This window comes from Mobula birostris, chromosome 6 (genome assembly GCF_030028105.1).
Source record: "Mobula birostris isolate sMobBir1 chromosome 6, sMobBir1.hap1, whole genome shotgun sequence".
Lineage (NCBI taxonomy): Eukaryota > Metazoa > Chordata > Chondrichthyes > Myliobatiformes > Myliobatidae > Mobula > Mobula birostris.
In genome coordinates, this window is record NC_092375.1 from 83,811,957 (window position 1) to 83,818,048 (window position 6,092).

Below are 6,092 nucleotides of genomic sequence, written 5' to 3' on the forward strand. Positions count from 1 at the left end.
AATTGGCACAAGGGAGATTATCAGAGTAGATGCCTTTATGGGTAATATGCTGGCATGGTTCACAGGCAGAGAACAAAGCATAGAAATAAAAAGATCACTTTCAGTTTGGAAGGTTATGGCAGGGTAGATGTGGAACTGATTCTTCCCCTCGCTGCGGTAATTAGCATCAGGGTTATCATTCTCAAAACCTTTGGTGGCTATTGAGAACAGAAACATTGCTTTATCCGGAGGTAGTGAGAATTCGGAATTCTCTTTCTTTCCTCAAGAGGCCTGTGGCAGCTCACTTTACTTAATAAAAAAGTTGATAGATTTTTAGATATTAAGGGAATCTCAACAGATATGAGAGTGCAGTAAAGTGCTGTTGAGGTGAAAGATCAGCTATAGTTTTATTCGATCGTGGTGTTGGTGGGGTGGGGGGGGAAATGAGTGACTCCTCTGGTTCTGTTTCTTATGTCCTGATTGCTGGCTCAACGTTCCAGTTGATTGACCAGGCAAGAAAAGGAAGGAGTAGCAACTACATGCATTGTCATAATCTAAGTGTCAATGAACTCTGTTGGGGGGGGGGGAATTGCTGGATAGAAAAGAGATGGTGGGTTTTAGAAAAACGTTTGCAATTGGAGGTAAGAAGCTGAGGATACTTCCACTGCATTTAAGAAGGACCATGGAACAGTGGCAGACCACTGCATCATTTGGGCTTAAATCAAACATTTACTGTCAACCACTGCTCCGTCCACACTGCGCGGGTGCACAGCCGCACGGTAATGGAAATGCTCCCACGCACATAGCCTTTGTTGCTATGCAACTGGAACTGGAAGGAGCTAGGAAAAGTTTAAGAAACATGAAAGATTTTCTTTGTTGTACTGTATTTCATTATACTCTTCAATTAATAAATAAATTCAAAAGTATCTGTTTTTTCTATTTCAATTCTAAATATTCATCGTTTGCATACTTTTTGTAGTGCTGCACAGTTTTCGGGCCATGTAAAAATTTCCTGCTCAGATCAATGGTCGGTATGTGCAGCTGTAAAAGAATTAGAGAGAGTATTGCTGTCAACCCATTACTGTCCTTCAGAAGGTGATGGTGAGCTGCCTTGAACTGCTGCAGTCCTTTTGATGAAGGCAGTCCCACCGTGTTAGAGTCAAAGAGTTATACAGTACAGAAAGAGGACCTTCTGCCCAACTGGTCTATTCTGACCAAGATGCCCAGTCCAAGCTTGCTCCATTCTCTAGTGTTTTGCCCATAACCTTCTAAACCTTCTCAATCCATGTATCTGTCCAACTGTTTTTTACAAGTTACTAATGTATCTGTCACAAGCCCTTCTTCAGGCAGCTTATTCCACATAGGTACCACCCTTTGTGCCAAAAAACTTGCCCCTCAAGTTCCGAATAAATCTTTCTCATCTTACCTTAAACCTATGCTGTCTAGTTCTCTGTTCCCCAACCCTGGGAAAAAGATTGAGTGCATTCACCCTATTTGTACCCCTCATGATTTTATGCAATTCTATTAGATCATCTCTTAGTCTCCTACACTCCAAGGAATAAAGTCCTAACCTATAACTTCTTCCTATAACTCAGTCCCTAGAGTCCTGGAACATCTTTGTACATCTTTTTGCACTCTTTCTAATTTAATAACATCTTTCCTATAGCAGGACAACCAAAACCAAACATGATACTTGTTGCTGGGCAGGGTATTATAGGATTTGAACCAAGCAATCAAAAAAGGCCAGTGCTATATTTTCAAATTGAGATAGTGTTTATAGGGAACCTACAGGCAAGTGTTCCCGAGCACCTTCGACCTCTGGCCCTCTTGGTGATAGAGGCTGCATATTTGGGAAGTCTGGGTGAGTAACTACAGTGCATTCTGTTGCTGGTTCACCCTGTAGTCACTGTGAAGAATTTTCCATCTTGCTCCTGTGTTGTGCCTTGCAGATGGTGAAAAGAATTTTGAGGGTCAGGAGGTGAATCACTCAGTGCAAGATCCACAGCCTCCGAGTAGGTTTGATAACAACTGCTGAAAGCTGGATAGCTTGGACAGCCATTGTGATAGATTTAGAGGAGAATTATTTCCAGAGGAACGTGCAATATAGGAGGGATTAGGTAGGGATGGAGAGATGTAGGCAATAATGGATATAAGGAAGTGGCTGAAGATAACTGGGAATGGTGAAGACAATGAGAAAAGAGGGCAAAGAGCCGATTATCAACTACAGGTGGAAGAAGCTGGAGGTATGTGGTGAGTCCTCATTCGGGAAAGGAGGTGGGCAAAGTCAGTAGTTTTAAATTCCTTGGCTGTTAACATATTGGAGGATCTGTCCTGGATCCAGCACATATGTGTCACCATAAAGAAGGCACAGCAATGCCTCGACTTTGTTAGAAGTTTGCATAGATTCAGCAAGTCTCCAAAAGCTTTGACCAACTTTTATAGTTGCACGGTGGAGTATCCTAACCAGTTGCATCATGGAAGCAAGGAATGGAAAAGGTTACAGAAAATAGTGGATACAGCCCAGTGCATCACAGGCAAAACCCTTCCCACCATTACAACCCGCAGTGTGGATAACTTCATTCTACTCTGAACTGCTTCTACTGTATGACCAACACACTCACCTTCAAGGACTCCTTACAATTAATGTTTTCAGTATTACTTCTATTTGAAGTTTGTCTTCATAGTCATAGTCATAGTCATACTTTATTGATCCCGGGGGAAATTGGTTTTCGTTTCAGTTGCACCATAAATAATAAATAGTAATAGAACCATAAATAGTTAAATAATAATATGTAAATTATGCCAGTAAATTATGAAATAAGTCCAGGACCAGCCTATTGGCTCAGGGTGTCTGACCCTCCAAGGGAGGAGTTGTAAAGTTTGATGGCCACAGGCAGGAATGACTTCCTGTGACGCTCTGTGATGCATCTCGGTGGAATGAGTCTCTGGCTGAATGTACTCCTGTGCCCACCCAGTACATTATGTAGTGAATGGGAGACATTGACCAAGATGGCATGCAACTTGGACAGCATCCTCTTTTCAGACACCACCGTCGGAGAGTCCAGTTCCATCCCCACAACATCACTGGCCTTACAAATGAGTTTGTTGATTCTGTTGGTGTCTGCTACCCTCAGCCTGCTGACCCAGCACACAACAGCAAACATGATAGCACTGGCCATCACAGACTCGTAGAACATCCTCAGCATCGTCCGGTAGATGTTAAAGGACCTCAGTCTCCTCAGGAAATAGAGACGGCTCTGACCCTTCTTGTAGACAGCCTCAGTGTTCTTTGACCAGTCCAGTTAATTGTCAATTCATATCCCCAGGTATTTGTAATCCTCCACCATGTCCACACTGATCCCCTGGATGGAAACAGGGGTTACCTTTGCCTTAGCTCTCCTCAGGTGTACCACCAGCTCCTTAGTCTTTTTCACATTAAGCTGCAGATAATTCTGCTCACACCATGTGACAAAGTTTCCTACCGTAGCCTTGTACTCAGCCTCATCTCCCTTGCTGATGCATCCAACTATGGCAGAGTCATCAGAAAACTTCTGAAGATGACAAGACTCTGTGCAGTAGTTGAAGTCCGAGGTGTAAATGGTGAAGAGAAAGGGAGACAAGACAGTCCCCTGTGGAGCCCCAGTGCTGCTGATCACTCTGTCGGACACACAGTGTTGCAAGCACACGTACTGTGGTCTGCCAGTCAGGTAATCAAGAATCCATGATACCAGGGAAGCATCCACTTGCATCGCTGTCAGCTTCTCCCCCAGCAGGGCAGGGCGGATGGTGTTGAATGCACTGGAGAAGTCAAAGAACATGACCCTCACAGTGCTCGCTGGCTTGTCCAAGTGGGCGTGGACACGGTTCAGCAGGTAGACGATGGCATCCTCACGAACTGGAGGGAATCTAAGTGTGGCCTGACCATAGGCCAGAGCAGCTCCAGAACAAGTCTCTCCAGGGTTTTCATGATGTGGGAGGTCAGTGCCACCGGTCTGTAGTCATTGAGGCCGCTGGGGCGCGGCGTCTTCAGCACAGGGACGAGGCAGGACGTCTTCCACAATACAGGAACCCTCTGGAGCCTTCATTTGCACATTGGTGTTTGTCTATTCATATATAGTTTTGTCTAAAATTCTACTGGTTTTTTTTCCCCTGTAAATACCCGCAAGAGAATCAACCTCAATGCAGTATGTGGTAATATTTACAGACTTTGATAATAAATTTACATTGAACCTCAAAAGATAGGAAAGACGATGGAAAATGTTTCTGTGAATCTGGTGGGGGGGAGGGGTGGTTGGAGAACAATGGTGAGGCATGAGAGGCCAAAATTTAATTCCTCAAGTGCAGAAGACTAGGGAGGAATGACTGAGGCTTTGGTGAAGATCCAGCCTGTGGCATTTAGTGTGGGTTATCAGTTGTGGAAAATTCAGACGGTTGGTTGGGAAGTTTTTAAACACTTAGATAACAAAGGCATAAGCTAATGTTTCACTGCTGAAGCACGGAGGATGTTAATGCTTTGGAAAATGGTTTTGGCGGTGATCAAAGATGTTAAACTTGTAATTAAATGGTGAATTAGGGAACTTTAAAGACTGCAGACTCCAGCTATTTGGCTGCTTACCATGCATTTTCTCATCCTGAACTGATCAACACATCAGCGCCTGGCAAATCAGTCTGTGTGATCTGCACAAGCAACTCTCACACATCTTTGTACGACTCCCCTCCCTGGTGTTAGGTTTGCTTTCCGTGATTGAGCCCTGCATGTGATAAAAATGTTATTCCTTCACAAATCCTCATGACCTCACCACCCTCTGCCTAAAGAAATCCCTCCTCATCTCCATTCTAAAAGGACGGCCCTCATAGAAAGAGGGTTAGATTATGAACAAACCACAGAAACCCTAGGCTATAGCAATAATACCAGAATCTCTGGTACTTCATAGAAAAACTTAGGTTATGAAAAAAACCCACAAAAACTCTTAGGTTGTAGCAGTAATGCCAGAATCCATTTACAACTACAGCTCTGGGGAAAAAATGCAATTTCTATAGCACAGGACATTGGACGCACTAACCTTAACACTTCAGCTTGAAGGACACAACCCCAGAATAGAGGGGTGTCCTTTTAGAACGGAGATGAGGAGGAAATTGTTCAGCTAGAGGGTGGTGAATCTGTGTAATGTGTTGCCACAAGCAGCTGTGGAAGCCAAGTCATTGAATATAGTTAAGACAGAGATTAATAGACTCTTGGTTAATCAGGGCATGCAGGGATATGGGGAGAAGGCAGGAGATTGGGGTTGAGAGGGAAATGGATCAGTCATGACGAAATGGCAGAGCAGACTCAATGGGCCAAATGGCCTAATTCTGCTCCTATGTCTTGTGGTCATATAAAAAATCTATTTTAACTGCTAGTTTATCAATACAGTGTATTATGGTTGAATAGATCAACATTGTGAAAAAGGGACCAAAGGATTTAACAAGAACATTTAACACCCCAGCATGGAAATATTCCTACTCACAAAGGAAGGCAGGCTGTCCAGTGCCTCAGGGAGCAGCATGAAGTGCCATGACAAAAGCAGGTACCAGAAAGATTCTGCACATTTGCAGGCACCTGTGGGGAGAAAAGCAACTTTTCATCTTGAGGATGTTTCACCACATCTAAGAGGAGCTGGAAAACATGGGGGGATGGTGCAGAGAAAGAAGGGATGACCTGTGGCAGGGTAGGGACCAAGGGGGTGACACCAGTCATAATGATACAGGCTAACAGAGGTGGTAAAGGTTGGTTAATCATAGTTGCTGTCTGAAGATGAGGTAAGTTAAGGGAGGGGGAGGGGAGAGGGGAGATAGGGAGGGGGAGGGGAGAAGGGAGATAGGACTTATTAAAACCACCCTTAGAAGATTAAATACAGTTTTGAACTTATTACCAAAAAATATATGATCGTCATAGAGAGCATACAGCAATGATTCTTAGACCGGTTCCAGGGAAGGGGGGATGGTCTCGATGGGCTGAATGGCCTGTCTTTGTGTTGTACTGTATTTCTCTGGGTTCCTATGTCGCGTGGAAACATTGAAAGGACGGAAAACAGGAGAACTATGGTTCACGGGATTACGGAACAATGCAACAG